The following is a 22,342-nucleotide window of genomic DNA, read 5'->3' as shown; positions in this document are numbered from 1 at the left end:
TTGTTACCATCGAGAGGGAGGTACAGGAGCCTGAAGACACTCAGCATCTCAGGAACAGCTTCTTCCCCTCTGCCATCCGATTCCTAAATGGACATTGAACCCATGAACTCTACCTCACTACTTTTTTATTATTTCTGTTTTTGCACTGCTTATTTTAATTTAACTATTTAATATATAGATGTATATACACTTTCTTTTTCTATATACAAGATTTTTTCTATATTTACCCATATATATATATATATATATATATATATTAGTATTGTGTAAAATGCCTTAAGTACATGTATATAGCTAGGGTGTCTAAGACTTTGGACAGTTCTTATTGCATTCATGATTGCATTTCTTACATTAATGGCTAGAAGATCTATTTTGTTGAATTGGAAAGAAATTAATCCCCCTACCATATTTCATTGGTTTTCTCAAACTTTGTTATGTCTAAATTTGGAGAAAATTAGAAGTGTTGTATTTGACCCTTCTATTAATTTTGAAAATACATGGAGACCATTTATTCAATATTTTCCTATGATGTAATTTGACCCTGTTCCAATCCTATTTGTTTTTTCGGTTTTGATTATACATATGTTGAGAGGATCGGAGTTGGCGACACCGATGATTTTGTACTTTTTTAATAGATACTATAAACAGCCCATTATTTAATTTTTTTTTCCTTTTCTTTTTTTTCTCCTTTTTTTCTCTTTACTAGTGTTAGGTTGTTAGATTAGTTTTTCTTAGGGTTAATTTTTTTTCCTTTTCTCTTTTCTGTTTTTTTTAATATATGATATATCTAGTTTTGTTCTGTTCATATGATATTTGTATCATTCATGATTTGGGAAGACTTAACTATATTGTAATTATTGCTTGTGTATCCTTTCATGTTCAGTGTAACTTTGTAAGTTTGCAATCCCACTATCTATGTATTAATCTTATCATGTTGATGTTGATAATAATAATAATAATAATAATAATAATAATAATAATAATAATAATGAGATTGAAAAAGAAAGACTTTGGACAGTTCTGTAATAATTTTATGTATTGCATTGTACAGCTTGCCACAATAAAAAAAATCATGAAATATGTGAGTGATGATAAACCTGATTCTGATATGGGTCTCCATTGTGGACTGAGAGTGGGAAGGGGATGGGGAGAGGGGAAATCATGGTTGGGAAAAGGGGAAGGGAGAGGGGAGGGAGCAGGAAGCACCAGAGAGACATTCTCTAATGATCAATAATCCAATTGTTTGGAATCAAATGACCTTGCCTGGTGTCCCAGGGCTGGGTGTGTCTGCACCTGCACCACCCCCCCACACTGACACCTTCTCTGCCACCTGTCCCATACCCCTCCCGTGGCACTCCACCCTCACCATTACCAACATATATATGTGTGTGTGCGTGCCATTAAACTTTTGCACAGTACTTTAAATACATATAATTATATTAACATATCTATTTATCATATTTATATTTATCTGTCTGTTTGTTAAAGTATGTATTTATTTGTTTATTTGTATTTTTATCTGTGCACTTCTGTTGCTTGTCAGTGTTTTTATCGATTCTGTTGTATTCCTTTGTTCTACTGTGAATGGCTGCAAGAAAGTGAATCTCAGGGTACCATATGGTGATATAAACATACTTCGATATTAAATTTACTTTGAACTTTGAACAAGGCCACTCTGCGTCACACATAGAGTATTTTAAGGCCCTGAAAGGTACCATTCAATTGCAATCTACTTCTTATTTTATACACAAACCCAGGTATGTGATTAAGTGTTTTGTTCGGTTCCAAAATTGCTTGTATTAGCAAATTTAGGCAGAAACTGTTGGATCGGTTACAGTTTGTGGTTAAATATTTCTTTCTGAAGTGGCTTGGATGGTGTACAACTCTGCTTTAATCTGGGAGCTGGCTTGCCTCAGGAGACCTCCACCTAGAAAGACTGCAGCGCTCTCTCTCTCTCTCTCTCTCTCTCTCTCTCTCTCTCTCTCTCTCTCTCTCTCTCTCTCTCTCTCTCTCTCTCTCTCTCTCTCTCCTTTAATCAATGGTAAGCACAATACATCCTTTAATTTCCTTCTACTTCCATGGCGCCTTCTTGCTCTGAAGCCACTAGCTTCTTGTCAATAAAGTGAAAAGTCAGATTTAGATTTAGATCAGAATCAGGCTTGTTATCACTGGCATATGTCGTGAACTCTGTTGATTTGTTGCAGTAATATAATGCAATACATTAAAAAACTATAAATTACAATAGGAAATATATAAAATTAAATTAAATAAGTGCAAAAAGAAATTAAAGAAAAGAAAAAAAAGTGTGGTAGTGCACATGGGTTCGTTGTCCATTCACAAATCTGATGGCAGAGGGGAAGCAACTGAAACGGTGAGTGTGAGTCTTCAAGCTCCTGTACCTCCTCCCTGAAGGTAGCGTGATTTAGATTTATTGTACGTCAGAACATACAGAGAAGTGAGTCATTTATGTCAACAAGGAACACAATCTGAGGATGACGGAGGGAGGAGGGGCAGCCCGCAAGTGTCCCCACACCTCCTAGCGCCAACATAGCATGCCCACAGTGCCCGGTAGAACAACACGGAACACAAGCTATTAAACCACAACAGCACAAACAAGCCCCACGGGGCCACCACTTCTCAGATCGCTTGTGTAAAGTTACTTCGGCAAATTCTTTGACTAAAAACAACGGCAATTTGCACTTAGAGTATATATCCTGCTGAATGTAGTAACTTGTCCCAAAGTTTGACTTTGAGTCACAAGAGTAAATATTAAGCAACACACGCAAAACGCTGGAGGAACTCAGTCGGCGTCAGTCTGAGGCGTCGACTGTTTATTCATTTCCACAGATGCTGCCTGACCTGCTGAGTTCCTCCAGCATTTTGTGTGCGTGTTGCTTTGGATTTCCTGTGCTCAGAGTAAATATTGAAGCTGGAGATGAAAAGCCTGTCCAGACAAATTGATTGTAAGGTACATCTGAATGGAAGAAATGGGGCAAATAGGTTTAGGGAAGGAGTTATTGCATTACACTGTACTGTTGCCGCAAAACAAGACATTTCACAATGTATGTCAGTGATAATAAGCCTTATTCTGATTCTAGGAATCAGATTAACATCACACGAGTGGGACAGTGCAATACTCCCAACCTGCTCAGATGGTGGAATCGGGGGTGACAACTACAGTATCTGCAGGAGGGATTCAGCCGGCCAGGTAGAATTTGTGGAGGGAAATGGACACTTCGACACTTCAGGTCAACACCATTTTGGGGCTGATGGTTGCAGAATAATGCTGTTTGCTCTCTCATTAACACAAATGAACTGTAATACCAACAAACAGTCTGCTGGGGGAACTCAGCTGGTCATGTAGCATTTGTGGAAGGGGAAGGCATTCAACATTTCTGGTCGAAACTCTGCATCAGGACTGTGAGTAAAGAGGGGGACTGAGTGGTCTAAAGAGAGATGCAGTTGGATAAAGTGAAAAGGTTCGGTCTACCTGCTCCACCACCTATCATCCTACACCCCTTCCTCAGACTACCAATCACCTCAGACTCCTGTCAGACTCAGACCCCTTCCCCTCTGCTCTTCATATTAACCACCTCCCCTCTCCGTCCTGATGCAGGCTATTGACCCGAAGCATCGACTGTTTCTTTCCCCTTTTTGACTCGCTGAGTTCCTCCAGCATTTGTACATGGAGCTTAGGACCTGCTACGAGTTACGTCGGCTGGAGTCAGGGCTTCATGCTTTGGCTCTTGGTGGGGTCATCCATGCCAAACAGGTCAAAGGGTAGATGCCAGAGTAAGAGTGGTCCACCAGGTTTGGGGGTTCAGTTCAGTGCTAACAACCCTGACCAGTTAAAACAAAACTATTGTGGAAACAACAATGAAGAACGCATAAACACTTCTCGGGCTTCAATCCGGGTCCTGGTATCGATTTTAATTGACGTTTCAATGACAAACTCCACCGCCTTCATCAGGGATGATGCCTGGGCATGTCTAGTCCGGCAGTATATATATTCATCTCCCATTGTCCATCTCTCCTGATTGGTTAGTCCTCAACCAATCAGGTTTCCGCTGTCCTATCTTGTTTAAAATTGTATTCCAGTTCTTACTTAAAGCAAGTCTCTGTTGAAATTCTTATTCTCTACTCTTATTTCAATGGCTTCCTTTACCAGGCAGTCTCAAAATCCTGATTGGTTGAGGACTAACCTATCAGGAAGGACGGTGACGGGAGGTGAGTACATATATCATTGGACTAGACATGCCTAGGCATCACCCCTGAAGGAGATGGCAGAACTTGTCATCAAAACGTTAGTTAAAATTGACAACTGGACCCGGCTGGAAGCCTGGGAAGAGTTTATGTGTCAAATTCGCCGGGAAAGCACTCGATCCTTTTTCAGCAATGAAGAAACCTTCTACATCCGAGTGGCCAAGGACAGACAGAGATGGAGGACCATCATCGCTGCCCTGAATGCCAGCGGTGTAATGGCAGTAAGTAGGCTAGGACCTTCACGGATCATGTCTACCAGCGATGGGGCACTTAACATCAAGATCAGAACGAGAAGAGATTTTCCATAGAGAGAGAGAGGGGTAATACCAAGCTGCTATGTAACAACAGGAAAGGGAAAGTTTAAAACTGGGCCATTAAGAGCCCAAATCAGAACGTGAACAGAATTTGGTGAGAGAGGATGAGGCCAGGTTGTATAGAGAGTGGAATGAGGAGAGCTGGTCTGGAGAGTCAGGCCTGGGTGTTTCTGATGATACAGACCAGGGGATTATTCTTCAGACACTGGAGACTCTAGGACGAGCCCAAATGTAATATGTATCATTGAAACCCAGTGGTAGATCGAATGGCTCCTCCAGACAAATGTCAATAAGTGCATTTCTGGTGAATGATTTCTGCCAATGAACCGAAAATATCAACAAAAAATATTGAACTTGTTAAATCAGATGGTCTGGGTTTCATGTTGGGAAGGAACACAGTGACCCACTGAAAAGCTTGTTGATAGTGGTGCATAGAACATTCTAGCACAGGACAGGCCCTGCCTCTACCACCACCCCTGGTAGGGTGTTCCATGCACCTGTCACTCTCTGTGTGAGGAAACTTACCCTATACTTTCCTCCAATCATCTTAAGATTACGTTCCCTGGTATGTCATTTCCATCTTGGCAATCCATTCTATCTTATCCCCCTGTCTACCTCTATCAAGTTTCCTTTGCTCCTCTTGGCTCACTCAACCTACCCTCATAAGACACGCTCTCTAATCCAGGCAGCATCTTGGTAAATCTTCTCTACGCTCTCTCAAAAGTTTCCATATCCTTCCTATAATGAGGTGACCAGAACTGAACACAATATTCCAAGTGTGGCCTAACCAGGGTTGTATGGAGCTGCAACATTACCCCACGGCTCTAGAAATCAAATTATTCTCATGTATACAGTTTATTCAGCAGGCTTCATACTGGCACATTTGGCAATAAACCAACATGGATCTGAATCTGACAGAGAACAATCTGGGGCAATGATTGTCTTTACTTCTGATTGAGTCTGAAAATGAATTAGAATTTATTGGTATTGGAATTAGTTTATGATTGTCACATGTATTGCGATGCAGTGAAAAAGTTGCCTTGCACGCTGTTCATACAGAGCAGATCATGACACAGTGCATTGAGGGAGGACAAGGTAAAACAATAACAATGCAGAATAGAGTGGAAAAGCCACAGAGAAAGTGACGTGCAGCTACATGACAACAAGCAAGACCATAACAGGGTAGACTGTGAGGCCAAGAGTCTGATAATACTGGTTTAGACACCGTCCTTGAGTCAGATGATAGGTGACTTCAGGTTTTTATCTGTGGTGATCATTCATTATGTGTCTTGTCATAAAACGTAGATAATCGTGGTATCTCCATGACCATGATAATGATGAGTGACCCCAGCCATTATCACTACCCAGAAGGCTGAGGGTAGCAGACACCAACAGAATCAACAAACTCATTCGTAAGGCCAGTGATGTTGTGGGAGTGGAACTGGACTCTCTGACGGTGGTGTCTGAAAAGAGGATGCTGTCCAAGTTGCATGCCATCTTGGACAATGACTCCCATCCACTCCATAATGTACTGGTTAGGCACAGGAGTACATTCAGCCAGAGACTCATTCCACCGAGATGCAACACTGAGTGTCATAGGAAGTCATTCCTACCTGTGGCCATCAAACTTTACAACTCCTCCCTCGGAGTGTCAGACACCCTGAGCCAATAGGCTGGTCCTGGACTTATTTCCACTGGGCATGATTAACTTATTATTATTTAATTATTTATTGTTTTATATTGCTATATTTCTACACTATTCTTGGTTGGTGCGGCTATAACGAAACCCATTTTCCCTCGGGATCAATAAAGTATGTCTGTCTGTCTGTCTGTCTGTACTCTTTGGAGACTGTCTGCCTGGTGTCAGTTGCATAAGGAGTTTGCTTAGCCAGTGCCACCTTGATGGGAACTCCATATTTTTTTTTACATTATTAAGTTCCCTGATCATCCCAGTGGGTGGTGGGGAGATACATCTCTACCAAAGTCCATCCATTTGCTAGCCTGCTGGTCACCCATAGGCAAGGTGTAGCTCCCTGATCAGGGTCGCATGAATCCCTGGGAGCAGGTGGTGGATGGTCGTATGAGCAGCTGGTTCATATCACAAGTCCTGGTTGGGCTACTACACAGGACCGAAAGAAGCTTCAGAAGGTTGTAAATCTAGTCAGCTCCATCTTGGGCACTAGGCTACAAAGTACCCAAGACATCTTTAGGGAGTGGTGTCTCAGAAAGGCAGCGTCCATTATTAAGGACCTCCGGCATCCAGGGCATGTCCTTTTCTCACTGTTACCATCAGGTAGGAGGTACAGAAGCCTGAAGGCACACACTCAGTGATTCAGGAACAGCTTCTTCCCCTCTGTCATCCAATTCCTAAATGGACTTTGAAGCTTTGGACTTTACCTCACTTTTTTTTAATTTAGTTTTTTTTGTTTTTGTACATTTTAAAAAATCTATTCAATATACATAATTGATTTACTTGTTTATTTATTATTATCTTTCATTTTATTATTTTTTCTCTCTACTGGATCATATATTGTATTGAACTGCTGCTGCTAAGTTAACAAATTTTACATCACATGCCGGTGATAATAAACCTGATTCTGATTCTAAACATCCCCAGAAAAGTGAAACATTATCCCTACATCTACCGCAATAATTTTATGTTTCACTGAAATCACCTCTCATTCTTCTAAACTCATGTGAGCCTAGTCTGCTTAATGTCTCCATACTTGAGGAAGGATATACTGGCTTTGAAGGCGGTGCAGAGGAGGTTCACCAGGTTGATTCCAGAGATGAGGGGGTTAGACCATGAGGGGAGATTGAGTCACCTGGGACTGTACTTGCTGGAATTCAGAAGAATGAGAGGAGATCTTATAGAGACATATATAATTATGAAAGGGAGAGATAAGATAGAGGCAGGAAAGTTGTTTCCACTGATAGGTGAGACTAGAACTAGGGGACATATCCTCAAGATTTGGGGGACTAGATCTAAAACGGAGATAAGGAGGAACTGCTTTTCCCAGAGAGTGGTGAATCTGTGGAATTTTCTGCCCAGTGAAGCTCTGGAGGCTACCTCAATAAATATATTTAAGACAAGGTTGGATTGAATTTTGCATAGTTGAAGAATTGAGGGTTATGGGGAAGAGGCAGGTAGGTGGAGATGAGTCCACGGCCAGATCAGCCATGATCTGATTGAATGGCGGAGCAGGCTCGACAGGCCAGATGGCTCCTCCTGCACCTTATGTCCTTATGTCTCCTCACTGGGTAATTGAGGAGAGACAACTGAAGCTAATGATCTGATCCATATGAACGGTATGCAAATCAAGCTTTCTGCTGTATTCAGTACATATGATAATAATAATTCAATTCCAATTCAAATTCCAAAAGCCTATCCCATGAAACAATCTGCTTAACTCCTTCTGTCACAGTATACCTTCCTCAGGTGAGGAGACCAGACCTGAACACATTACTTTCTTTGAAGATTCAGCAGGCCATCTAAAACTTCGACAAACGTCTATAGATGCCCAGTGGAGAGTATCCTGACTGGTTTGCGTCATGGCCTGGTATTGAAACAGCAGCATCCTGCAATGGAGAGGTCTAAGTTAGAGAGGGATACAACCCAGTCCATCACGGGCCCTCCTCATCGTTGAGCTCACTTACAAGAAATGCTGTCACGAGAAAGCAGCCTCCATCATTAAGGACGCCCATAATCCACGCCATGCTCTCTTCTCGCTGCTACCATCGGGAAGGAGGGACTGGAGCTTTAGTTCTCACACCACCAGGTTCAGGAACAGTTATTACCCCTCAACTACCGCACCTCTGAACCATCTTGGGTAACTTCACTCACCTCAACGCTGGACTGACTCCACAACCTATAGACTGGCTTTCAAGAAGTCTACAGCTCACCTTCTCAGTATTATTTTTTACTTTTTAAAATTATTTATTATATGTATGATTTCTCTTCTTTTGCACATCGGTGGTTTGTCAGTCTTTGTTATTTATAGTCTTTCATAAATTCTATTGCATTTCTTTATTTTCCTGTAAATGCCTGAAATAAAATGAAGCTCGAGGTAGTATATGGTAACATGTACATAAAATTATATTACTAATACACAGGAAAAAGTCTGTGTATTAAAAACGCACACAAAATGCTGGAGGAACTCAGCAGGCTGGGCAGCATCTATGGAAAAGAATAAATAGTTGACATTTAGAACATCGGGCAAAGAATATAGAAATCTGCAACGTTGTGCTGACCATGTAACCTACTCTAGAAACTGCCTAGACTTACCTACTGCATAGCCCACTATTTTTCAAAGCTCCTTGTACCTATCTAAGAGTGACTTAAAAGACCCTATTGTATCCACCTCTACCACCATCGCTGGCAGTGTATTCCACGTACCCACCACTCTCTGTGTGAAAAACTTACCTCTCTCATCCCCCTTGTACCTACTTCCAAGCATCTTAAAACTATGCCCCCTCATGTTAGCCATTTCAACCCTGGGGAAAAGCCTCTGGCTATCCATATGATCAATGCCTCTCATCATCTTGTACACCTCTATCAGGTCCGAAGGTCTTGACCTGAAACGTTGATTGTTATTCTTTTCCATAGATGCTTCCTGACCTATTAATAATAAATTTTCATTGAACTTCGAGCTGTTTGAGGTTTGGTAAAATGAGGACCCTGTATAGTTGAAATGATAGAAAGGTATTTTGTCCTGTTCTTCTCTACAATATGTCAAACTCTGAAAACGTTCACAAATCTCTGAATAATAAAGTAACACTCTCTAAAGCCAAGAAAGGCATTGCAACTATGAGCAGGAAGGGATTGCGTATTACAGGGACCATGAGTCATGAGTGTTACATTTAGACTAATTACATAGTAAGTAGCGAGAAGTTAGAATCAAGGAACAATTTTACCATTGGAGGTTCAGTCTTTTTAATTATGATAGCTTTTATAAGTATTATAACAAGTTTTTTGACAGCTATAATGTTCTTCATTAGCTGTGAATAAAGACTCTAACATGCTTATATCAGCTGCTAAATGAGTTCAGTTTCAAACGTAGTATGAATGTGTTCTCCCGTTGGCATGTATATCTTGGTGACTTCAATGAAACTGAAGGCAGTGTGGTGAATCATTTCCAGCAGCTCATTGCTACCGGAGGAAAACTACTTTTTCTCCTGTGGGGTGCCATCAGGCCATTCAGATATGAGAAGTCCATGATTCAATCCCTGCTCTGTATCGAGTAAGCTGGAATGAAGGAAGTGATAGACTTCGTATCACGCCGTTCACAACACAGTGTTTCCCAGTACCCTTTACAGCCAGCACGGGAAAACAGAGCAGCTTGTCCCAAAAGCGACGACGACATAGTGACCGTGGAGAAATTCCCTGCTTTTCCATCCATCTGGAAGATGCTCTGTTTAGTGTCTCCATCTGAAAAACAACACTTTTCCAACACTTCACTGCAACCATTTGGTTCTTAAAGCCATGTACACAACTCAGTACAGCAACACTTTCCACTAAGATGGACTTTGCTTTTTTTTATTCCAATTGTGTTATTTTAAGTACAATTGGAATTGTTTATTATTGTCGCATGTACTAAGGTACAGTGAAAATACTGTCTTGCATACTCCTCATACAGATCAAACCATTATAACCATATAACAATTACAGCACGGAAACAGGCCATCTCGGCCCTTCTAGTCCGCTTACTCTCACCTAGTCCCACCGACCTGCACTCAGCCCATAACCCTCCATTCCTTTCCTGTCCATATACCTATCCAATTTTTTTTTAAATGACAAAATCGAACCTACTTCTACCACTTCTACTGGAAGCTCGTTCCACACAGCTACCACTCTCTGAGTAAAGAAATTTCCCCTCGTGTTACCCCTAAACTTTTGCCCCCAACTCTCAACTCATGTCCTCTTGTTTGAATCTCCCCTGCTCTCAATGGAAAAAGCCTATCCACGTCAACTCAATCCATCCCCCTCATTATTTTAAATACCTCTATCAAGTCCCCCCTCAACCTTCTACGCTCCAATGAATAAAGACCTAACTTTTTCAACCTTTCTCTGTAACTTAGGTGCTGAAACCCAGGTAACATTCTAGTAAATCTCCTCTGTACTCTCTGTTTTGTTGACATCTTTCCTATAATTCGGTGGCCGGAACTGTACACAATACTCCAAATTTGGCCTTACCAATGCCCTGTACAATTTTAACATTACATTCCAACTTCTATACTCAATGCTCTGATTTATAAAGGCCAGCATACCAAAAGCTTTCTTCACCACCCTATCCACATGAGATTCCACCTTCAGGGAACTATGCACCATTATTCCTAGATCAATCTGTTCTACTGCATTCCTCAATGCCCCACCATTTACCATGTATGTCCTGTTTTGATTATTCCTACCATTATGCAGTGCCTCGAGGTAGAACAATAGGAGAGTGCAAAATAAAGTGTATCAACTACAGAGAAAGTGCAGTGCAGGTTGACAGTGAAGTGCACGGTCATAACAAGGGAGATTGTGAGGTCAAGAGTCCATCTTGGAAACTTAGTCCACTAGTGACGCTTAAGAGACTACTAGACAGGTATATGGAGGAATTTAGGTGGGGGGTTATATGGGAGGCAGGGTTTAAGGGTCGGTACAACATTATGGGCCGAAGGGCCTGTACTGTACTCTATTGTTCTATACTCTTATATTTTATCATGCTAGGGAGCTATTCATCAGTCCTATAACGGTTACCATACCAACCTGTTATGTATCCAGAGAGGGTGCTTTCTACCCTTCATTGATAAAAGTCGATAAGGGTTAATGGGGACATGGAAACTTTCTTTAAGCCTCCTGAGGAAGTAGAAGCTTTGGTGAGCATTCTTGGCCATAGTGTCTACATGGTTGGACCATGGCCAAGAGAAGCATTGTTCACTCATAGGAACTTGAAACTTCTCAACTCCCTCAACCTCAGCACTATTGATACAGTCAGGAGCATGTTCACTCAGCCCCTTTCTGAAGTCAATGACCAGCTCTTCTATTTTGTTGACCTTGAGGGAAAGGTTGTTGTCATGACACCATATTAACGAGCTCACTATCTTCTCCCCATCCTCGGGCTGATCATTATTTGAAACATGGTGGTATTATTTGCAAACTTGCAGTCCTCTGCCAAAGCCTGAGGCACATCTATATAGCTAGCGTGCCTAAGACTTCTGCACGGTACTGTATTTGTCAACGTGGAGTGGAGAACGAATTTATAAATCTGGCGGGTGCAAAGGATGTTGGGAATGGTGAGGGTGGAGCGCCATGGGAGGGGTGTGGGACAGGTGGCAGAGAAGCAGTGCCAGGAGTGGAGATGGCACAGGTGCAGATACATCTAGCCCTGAGACAAAAGGCAAGGTTATTTGATTCTAAACAATTGGTTTATTGATTATTACAGAACAGTTTCTACTGACAGGAGAAGGGGCAAAGGTGGGTCCTGGCGCCTTAAAACCAGTGCTTCGGGTTGACGGAGCTCGTCAGCCTGGGGAGGCAGTCCATCTAAGAGAGGGAAAACTCTGATTTCAGACCTCTGCTGCCTTGCAGCCATACCCACTCATGGGAAAGGCTTCGGGAATAAACCCCGAGGACAAATCCGGAGCTGGAGTCCCTAAGGCAGTCTGACATTGCCTTCAACCTCGTTCTGGCAACTCCTGCGACGACACTGGTGCCAAGCTGTATCGGCCCTTGCCCTTCCCTTGGACAACATCAGTTGCGTGGAGAGGGGAGACTTGCTGCTTGGGCAACAGCTGGTCTTCCATACAACCTTGCCCAGGCCTGCACCCTGGAGAGGACACAGATCCATGGTCTCACGAGACTAACGGATGCCTCTCTGACGCTTCCCACTCCCTCCCCTTTCTCTACCCCTTTTCACAACCCTAATTCCCCTCTCCCTGCCCACTTCCCACACTCTCAGTCAACAATAGAAACCCAGAACAGAATCAAGTTTATCATCACTCACGTATGTCATGAAATTATTATTTTTTGGTGACAGCAGTACAGCATAATACAAAAAAATCACTACAGTACTGTGCAAAGATCAAAGACACCCTAGCTATATATGTGCCTAAGACTGACAAAGTACTGTATATCTGGAGTTAATGCAGAATCTGGCCACACAGTAACGTGTGTACAGGGGGAAGAGTAGGGGTCTGAGGACACAGCCTTGTAGAGCACCAGTGTTTAGAATAATCGTGGTTGGAGGCATTACTGCCTGTCCTTACTGCTTGCAATCTGGAAGCCTGGGGTTCAGTTGCAGATGGAGGTATTAACTCGCGGGGTCCAGAGCCTGGAGATGAGTTTGCTTGGAATTATAATATTGAAGGTAGAGCTGTAGTCCATAAACAATAGTCTAATGTAGGTGTCTTACCTATCCGAATAATCCAGAGATGAGTGAAGGGCCAGGAAGATGGTATCTACCATGGAACTGTTTTGGCAGTAAGTGAACTGTAAGTGTATAACTTATATTTAATTTGTGTTTTTTTTTTGTGAATATTGTGTCTAAAGCCTGGGATGTCGCTGCAACTAAGATTTTCATTGCACCTGTGCATACTTGTACTTTTAAATATGACAATAAACTCAACTCTACTCCATCGGTGCTGTGTTGGACTAGTAGTGCAGGTTTTATGCTCAGGTCGTTGGGTGGGACTTGAACCCACAAAGTTTAGTGTCAAGAGCATTAATTACAGGACCTCAGTTAATAATGGACCATGGACCAGCAACTTACAGGAGTAACTGCCGGCACCTATCTTCACTTGAGTCAGAAGGTGGCCACATTGGTGAAGGATGCCCTAACTACCCGACCATTGGGTGAACCGCGTCCTTTGCCAGCTGCTTGCTGTGTAGCTGTATCATCCCCTGTTCACTGGGTAGTGTCAAACCTCAGACGGAGAGCTCCGGATAGGAAGGTTCAGTCTGATACACAAGAGAGTCGGGGGGATTTCTACAGGGTGGGTCTGGGGGGGGGGTGGGGGGTGGGGGCAGCGGGATCTCATGGTCACAGTGTCAGGGAGTGACATTGTCAGAGTGCTCTGCATTGGTATCGGCGAGAGGATATTGATCTTCTTACGGAAGGGTAAAATTGGCAGCAAGATTAATTTTTAAAAATGTTTTTGCATATACCTTTGATCTCAGGCCAGTGACAAATTCAGCTTTATCGTCCTGGGCATACACAGCCAGGATGCAAGTGCCATACAAATTAGCCATTTGCAACGGCAGCACAGCAGGTTACAACCACGACAAGTATAAGTTATGTAAATTAAATTGACATAAATTATACATAACCTACAGGACACGGTAAACAAAAACAACCAGAGCGAGTTGAGTAAAATACGGTCGGAGGTAGAATGAAAGTGTTTCAGGTCGGGTTAAGAACTTGGTAATACTGGGGAAGAAGTTGTTATTGAACGTTGAGGTGTGGGTCTTCAGGCTCCTGTAGCTCCGGTCTGATGGAGGCAGTGAGAAGAGGTCATGGCTGACATCAGAATGATGAATGTCAGCTTCCTGAGGCAGCCCCTCTTGTTGATGTCCACGACAGTGGGGAGAGGTGTACCTGTGTCGGATCTGGCTGAGCCCATCGCACTGTTGTGTTCCTGTGCATTGGAGTTTCCACACCAAACCCGCGATGCCGCTGGCCAGAACGTTTTCCGCTGTAGGTCTGTAGAAGCTTGTCAGAGTCTTCGATGGCGTGCTGAATCTCTTTCAGCGTGGGGAACTCTGGCTCCCCAACCCCCCCCCCCCCCATCTTGGGAAGCCTTGGTGCTGTCTGTCTGTTGTGACCTTACTTGGGTTGGGGTCGGGTATGAGTAACTTCCAACGCGAGGAAAGCACAAAACCAGGAAAAGTCTCCAAAAGCATTTCCTTGCCAATCATCAGGGAGGACCAGGCATTTCAGGTGAGCAGCATGGCCAGTGGCCAATCACGTGATCAACCCCAACCCCACCCCCGCGAGCCAATGATTGGTGGGTGGTACAGAGGTCAGTAGAGGCCCAGCTTGCCATTCTTGGGTGTCATGGTCTGGTCCGTGAAGTCCGCATTCCGGTTCATGGTCCGGTTCATCGTTCCTTATTCCAGGTTTTCCGGTTTTGTTCTGTTGGGTGCTCTAATTGAGGCACCTGATTCTCATTTTGGGCTGGCAACATAAATAGCTCCTGGGGTCAGCTTCATTGGCTGGACTGTTCCCTTCACCTTCCTCCTGAAGCTGTTGCCTGTATTGCTGTTAGGTTCTACTGCTGGAGCAAGACCAGAGCCTTGCTGTGTCTAGATAAGGAACTGTCTATTGTTGTTTGGAACTGTCTCTGTGTCCACGCCTTCACTAGGTAGGTCCAGCTGTTTGCTGCTACCTTGTGTTGGGAACTGTCTCTCTGTGTTCTGTGTACGAGTCCTGGCCCTATGTCCTGCTCCCTAGGAGGGGTCCTGACTCTGTGTAGAGCCCCGGCCCCAAGTCCTGTTCCTGAGGAGGGGTCCTGGCTTGGTGTGCCATGTCCCTGTGTTCCTGTCTCTCCCAAGACCACAGCTCTGTGTCGTCATGTCCTTGTGCCTCGCCCAGCCCAGGAGTACCTCGACCTGCCCAGGAAAGCCTCGAAGAACCCAATCCATGTCCAGTCCTGTAGCCATGTCATGCCTTTGCCTAGTTCCGAAATCCGAGCCCAAGTCAAGTCCCAGGTTCTGGAACCTTACCCAGGTTCTGGGTCCTTACCCAATCTCTGGGTCCTTACCCAATCTCTGGGTCCTTACCCAGTCTCTGGGTCCTTACCCAGTCTCTGGGTCCTTACCCAATCTCTGGGTCCTTACCCAGTCTCTGGCTCAGAGTCCAAGCCCAGGCTCCTAGTTCCCACTTCCTTGTCCTGGTCCCACTTTCCTAGCCAAAGTCCTAGCCAAGTCTGTGTTCTGTCCCAGCTCTAGCCCAGTCCAGTTCCCAGTACTTCAGTGTCTGTGTCTTTCATTTGGGTCCGTTCCCAGCGCCCACCTTTTGACATTGGGTGAGTGTCAAACAGATTCTTCAGGCCTGTAAACTGCAGTCATTGCACCTTGTGGCCCAAACCACCATCGTGGGTGGCGCGGTAGTGTAGTGGTTGGTACTTAGCAACTCTGGCGGTCACAGTTGGTGTTCTATTCCCACTACCGTCTGTGAAGAGTTTCTACATTGTCCCTGTGACCATGTGGGTTCCCTCCAGGTGCTTCAGTGTCCTCCCAATTCCAAAGACGTACGGTTTAGGGTTAGTAAGTAATCATGCTATGTTAGCACCGGAAGCATGGCGACACTTGCCCCAAGCGCACGCTTGGACTGCACCGGTCGCTGATGCAAAATGACGCATTTCATTGTGTACTTTGATATTTTGATGTACGTAAGACAAGCAAAGTTAATCTTTTAAACGATCTGTGAGTCATACAGTTGGTAGATATCCAAGTGCACCATCAGGCCCAGTGAAGACGGTCACAAATGATTTTAAACAAACTGGTCACTGAGTCCCTACGTTCAATTTGTGGTTCATGTCAAGTTCCAGTTAAGCAATTGTAGTCATGGTTGGATGAGGAATTAAGAAATAAAAGTATTCAGAACTCTGGACGTTTATGGGACAATGAGAATTACGGAATGTAAGAATTACAGTCTGACACTTCTCAGCTAGACTGAGACTTGCTGAGATAGTTGACTTTAGTTGTGGCCACAGCTGGAATGTTATAGAACATGGAATAAAGGACAGTAAAGCATAGGAAGAAGCCCTTCAAATTCAAAGTACTTTTATTGTTAAATACGTATGTAGTACACAACCCCAAGATTCCTGCAGACAGCCACGAAACAAAGAGATACCATGGAACCTGTTAAAAGAAAACATCAAACACCCAACGCACAAAATAAACAGCCGTGCAAATGGTAAATATCGAGCAAGTAACACACAGAATGTTAAACGTCAGAAGAGTCCTTGAAACAGTCGGGGAATGTTCAGATCTTCAGTTTAGTTCAGTAGAGTGCTGTGTTGTTCGTTGACAAGGCCACAGAGCCAGTCCACCCACAAAGCAAAATTGTGCAAAATCACTACCTAAGTCTTCCGCAAACACAATGCTAAATTAAACCAGGTTTCTTCTGCCTGCACATGGTCCATATTCTTCCAATCCCTGCATATTCCTATGTTTTTCAAAAAGCCTCTGAAGTGCCAGTATCATTGCTATGAGGCTACAATGGAACTCAAAGTGTGTGAGTAATGCAAAGACACATACAAAGACAATCAACAGGGTTCCCAACTTCTAGTCATGATCCAGACAGGATAAGATTGTTCTTTCCTGGATCTTTGGAAAATTAGAGTATTAATAAAGCAGATGACATGAAGGTTGGTGGTTTTGTTATAGGTTACAACAGGACATTGACAGGATGCAGATCTGGGCTGAGAAATGGCGGGTGGAATCCAATCTGGAAAAGTATGAAGTGATACATTTTGGAAGGTTGAATTTGAAAGCAAAGTACAAAGTTAATGGCAGTGTAGGGGAACAGAGGGATCTTGGGGTCCACATCCATAGATCCCTCAAAGTGGCTGCACAGGTTGATAGGGTGGTGAGTTCACTTTCATTGGTCCAGGTGTTGAGTTCAAGAACCACCAAGTAATGTTGCAGCTCTATAAAATTCTGGTTAGACCAAACTTGAAATATTGTGCTGAGTTTTGGTTGCCTCAATAGAAAGACATGGGAGCTTTACAGAGGGTGCAGAGGAAACTTACCGGGATGCCGTCTGTACTAGAAAGCTCGTCTTACGAGGATAGGTTGAGCAAGCCGGAGCTTTTCTCTTTGGAACGAAACAGGATGAAAGGTGATGTGATAGAAGTGTATATAACGATAAGAGGGAGTGATAGAGTGGACTGCCAGTGCCTTTCATCCTAGGGTGAAAAAGGCTAACATAAGAGCATTATACTTTTAATGTGTTTGGAGGGAAGTACAAGGGGGATGTCAGAGGCAGTTTCTTTACACAGAGAGTGGTGGGTGGAGATGGTAGAGGCAGAGGCATTAGGGATATCTAATTGTCTCTTGGATAGGAGCGCAGGTGAAAGAAAAATGGAGGGTTATGTGAAAGGAAGAGTTAGATTGATCTTAGAGTGGGTTAAAAGATCGACAACTTATCATGAGCTGAAGGGCTTGTACTGTGCTGTACTGTTCTATGTTCCACTATCTACTATGATGCTCCACAACCATAGAAACATAGCAAATAGGTGCAGGAGTAGGCCATTCGGCCCTTCGAGCCTGCACCACCATTCAATATGATCATGGCTGATCATCCAACTCAGAACCCTGTACCTGCTTTCTCTCCATACCCCCTTGATCCCTTTAGCCACAAGGGCCATATCTAACTTCCTCTTAAATATAGCCAATGAACCGGCCTCAACTGTTTCCTGTGGCAGAGAATTCCACAGATTCACCACTCTCTGTGTGAAGAAGTTTTTCCTCATCTCGGTCCTAAAAGGCTTCCCCTTTATCCTTAAACTGTGACCCCTCATTCTGGACTTCCCCAACATCGGAAACAATCTTCCTGCATCTAGCCTGTCCAATCCCTTTAGAATTTTATACGTTTCAATAAGATCCCCCCCTCAATCTTCTAACTTCCAGTGAGTATAAGCCTAGTTGATCCAGTCTTTCTTCATATGAAAGTCCTGCCATCCCAGGAATCAATCTGGTGAACCTTCTCTGTACTCCCTCTATGGCAAGAATGTCTTTCCTCAGTTTAGGGGACCAAAACTGCCCACAATATTCTAGGTGCGGTCTCACCAAGGCCTTGTACAACTGCAGTAGAACCTCCCTGCTCCTGTACTCAAATCCTTTTGCTATATAACCATATAAGTCAGAATCAGATTTAATATCACCGACATGTCCTGAAATTTGTTAACTTTGCGGCAGCAGTATAATGCATGATAAACATAGAAAAAAAACTGAATTATGGTAAGTATATATGTATATTAAATAGTTAAGTTAAAATACACAGTGCAAAAAGAGAAACACAGTAAATTTTAAGAAGTAGTGAAGTTGTGCTCATGGTTCAATGTCCATATGATACATAAACCTAATCACTAGCTCAGCATAGCAACACTAGAACCACTTTGCACTACAATGGCCATTCTTCATTGTATTGTTAATTTATGTTTTCTTGTGAATATGCTATGTGCCTTTGAGGCCATTGCAAGCTTTCCATTGTACCTCTGCATATATTTTCCTTATCGAGAGACCACAGTCAGCGCGGGTTGGCAATAACATCTCCGCACTGACAATCGACACAGGAACACTTAAGGATGCGCAGTGAACCTACTGCTCTACGCTCACGACACTGTGGCAGGGAGCAGCTCAGACGCAAGCTATAAACTCACAGGTGTTTTTGGTAAAATCTCAGATGCTGACGAGGTGTGCGGGAGTGACGCAGATCATCTGGTTGAGTGGTGTCGCAACTACAGCCTTGCAAGACCAAGGAAATGATTGTGGACTTCAGGAGGGGAAAGTTGGGAGGACGCACACCAGTCCTCACTGGGGGGGGGTCGGCAGTGGAAAGGGTGAGCAGCCTCAGGTTCCTGGGCATCAACATCTTGCTTGTTGAGGGATATGGGGCAAACACGAGCAAACAGGATCAGCATAGATGGAAAACAAGAGAAAATCTGCAGATGCTGGAAATCACACACAAAATGGTGGAGGAGCTCAGCAGGCCAGGCAGCATCTGTTGAAAAAAGTATAAAAGGTTCTGCGGAAGGGTCTCGGCCCAAATTGTTGACTTTATTCTTCTCCATTGATGCTGCCTGGCCTGCTGAATTCCTCCAGCGTTTTGTGTGTGTGGCTTAGCATAGATGAGCTGGGCTGAAGGGCCTGTTTCTGTAGGAATCGGTCAGGTGTTGGCCTCCAAGTCGAAAATGCCTCTATATTCTTGAGCGATAAGTCATACCATGATCTGTCATTTCTTATATGTGAGTTGCAATCAACAAGTCAAATGTGGAGGTCAGCCTAATTTAACAGGAACAATAAAAGTATTAGAAAAATGCCTGAGGGATTTCACAGAAACATCAACAGGCAGAAAACTGACCCCAAGCCAAAAATGACGCACCGAAACCTTGTGGAACTTGATTTAAGGAATACCTTGAAGAAAAATAAAAAGGAAATTCCAGAACTTGGGAATCAGACAGCAGAATGCCCGGGACAATGGGGAATGAGTTCCTCTGGCATCTTGTCTGTTGTTGCTCAGCACTTCCATCTGTCTATCTGTCCAAGGACGGCAAACAGGAGGAGCAAGAGCTGATCGCTGCTGCTTAGGCAAGCGGGTCCGGTTGCATTCTTCAAGCTGTGATCTTCTGAAACAGCCACTGAGCTGCTGGGATCTTCCTGCGACAGTAATATCTGAACCAGAACATGATCCCTTTCAGCCATAAGACGGAGGAGCGAATTTAGGGCATTCGACACACTGAGTCTGCCACGCCATTCCATCATTCCCTCAACCCCATTCTCCTGCCTTCTCCCCATTAAATTTAACACCCTCACTAATCAAGAACCTTTCAACCACCACTTTAAATATGCCCAACGATTTTATGTTATTTTTCATTTATTTAGAGATACAGTCCAGAACAGGCTCTGCCAGCCCAATGAGCTTCACTGCCAAGAGGCCCACCTATTTAACACTAGGCAGCTTACAACAACTAATTAACCTACTAACCAGTACCTCTTCAGACTGTGGGAGGAAACCAGAGCACCCGGAGGTGTTCCACAGGGAGAATGAACAAATCCCCTACAGGTGGTTCCGGAATTGAACTCTGGAACGCCCTGAGCTGAAATTGCGCCACTACACGACGGTGGCACCTCTCGACAAAAGGCAATATTTAGCCAATAGGAAGGGGACTACTTCCCCATTGGTAACCATGAGCTATCGAGAAGCTTTGCAGTAATCATAAATTTGTGGTCTATACTTAGCATCTCAACATTTCAGCATATAATTTATTGTCATCATTGATTCCTTGTGACGAAACCTTCCCCTCTGCAGTTAAGTACCTTTTTAGTCTTGTAGTGTTTTTCGATTCATCTTTGACAATTATTGCAATTATAACCTATACCAGGCTCTTAATTCTGCTGTAATGTTGCTTCAGAACTGCAAAATAATTCCTTTATTATAATTGCCTGTGAAGCACATGATTCCCTTGTTCAGTTGGAAATAAAATCACAAGAGCATTGATTTACATAACTTAAGGCAGGAATGGGAAAAAGACGTTCAACACATTCATCTCTGCCTGCTATTCAGACTCCTGTGCAGGGCAAACTACATGCAGTGGCCTCTTTATGAGATACCTCATAGTGTGACCACTGATTGTACGCTTATGGTCTTCTGCTGCTGCAGCCCATCCTCTTCAAGGTTCGACGTGTTGTGCACTCAGAGATGCTCTTCTGCACTCCACTGTTGTAACGTGTGGTTGTTTGAGTGACTGTCGCCTTCCTGTCAGTTTGAACCAGTCTGGCCATTCTCCTCAGACCTCTCTCACTAACAAGGTGTTTTCACCCACAGAACTGTCACTCACTGGATTTTTTGTTGTTGTTTTTTCACACAATTCCCTGTAAACGCTAGAGACTGCTGAAATCCCAGGAGATTGGCAGCTTCTGTGATACTCAAACCACCCTATCTGGCACCAACAATCATTCCAGGGTCAAAGTCACTCGGATCACATTTCTTCCCCATTCTGATGCTTGGTCTGAACAACAATGGAACTTCTTGACCGTGCCTGCATGCTTCTATGCATTGAGTTTCTGCCATGTGATAGGCTGATTAGATAACAAGCAGGTGTACAGATTCAAAGTTCAAAGTCCGCTTATTATCAACGTACGTATGCAGTACACAACCCTGATATTTGTCTTCCCCACAGACAGTCACAAAATAAAGGAGAGCCATGGAACTAACCCATTCAAAGAAAAACATCAAACAGCAACGCCCCCCCCCCCACCATCCATGCACAAACAAATTGCACGAACAGCAACTAAAAGGGCCCAAAAACACAGAATATAAAACACGAAGGGCATATTACAGGACAGACCATTGCAGGTGTACCTAATAAAGTGGCCACCGAGTGTATTTTCTATTTATAAGCCTATTTTAAGGTGTAAGTTTAAGTGTTTTGGTATCACAGCTTCAATGTACCTCCTAAAGTGGCCACTCTGCTTATCTCTCTCCATCCTGAAGAAATCTTAGCGCTATGGAAGTATTTGATCATCTGGAATATATCGTTGGAGCTGACTCAACTTTTAAAAGGGAAACTGGATATACGCATACTTGAAAAGGACAAAAAGAAACTGTGAGCCCGGGGGCTAAAGGCAGCAGAGTGGGACTAATCCAGCTCTCACAGAAACGCACACAGAGTGCCGGAGGAACTCAGCAGATCAGGCAGCATCTGTGGAGAGCAATAAAGAGTCCAAGTTTCCAGCGGAGACCCTTCGCCAGGACTGGAAAGGAAAGGGGCAGAGGCTAGGATCAGAAGGTGGAGGGACGGGAAGGAGTACAAGGTGAGGGGAAAGGTGGATGGGTGGGGAGGAGGGATGAAGTGAGAAGCTGGGAGGGGATAGGTGGAAAAGGTAAAAGGCTGAAGAAGAAGGAATTTGATTGGAGAGGACAGTGGACCATGGGAGAGTCAGATTCAGGTTTAATATCACTGGTATATGTCATGAAATTTGCTAACTTTATGGCAGCAGTACAAGGAAATACATGATAAATAAATATAGAGAAAAACTGAGTTGCAATAAATAT

This window comes from Hemitrygon akajei, chromosome 8 (assembly GCF_048418815.1).
Source record: "Hemitrygon akajei chromosome 8, sHemAka1.3, whole genome shotgun sequence".
NCBI classification, from domain to species: Eukaryota; Metazoa; Chordata; class Chondrichthyes; order Myliobatiformes; family Dasyatidae; genus Hemitrygon; species Hemitrygon akajei.
Note: the sequence above shows the minus strand (reverse complement) of the source record.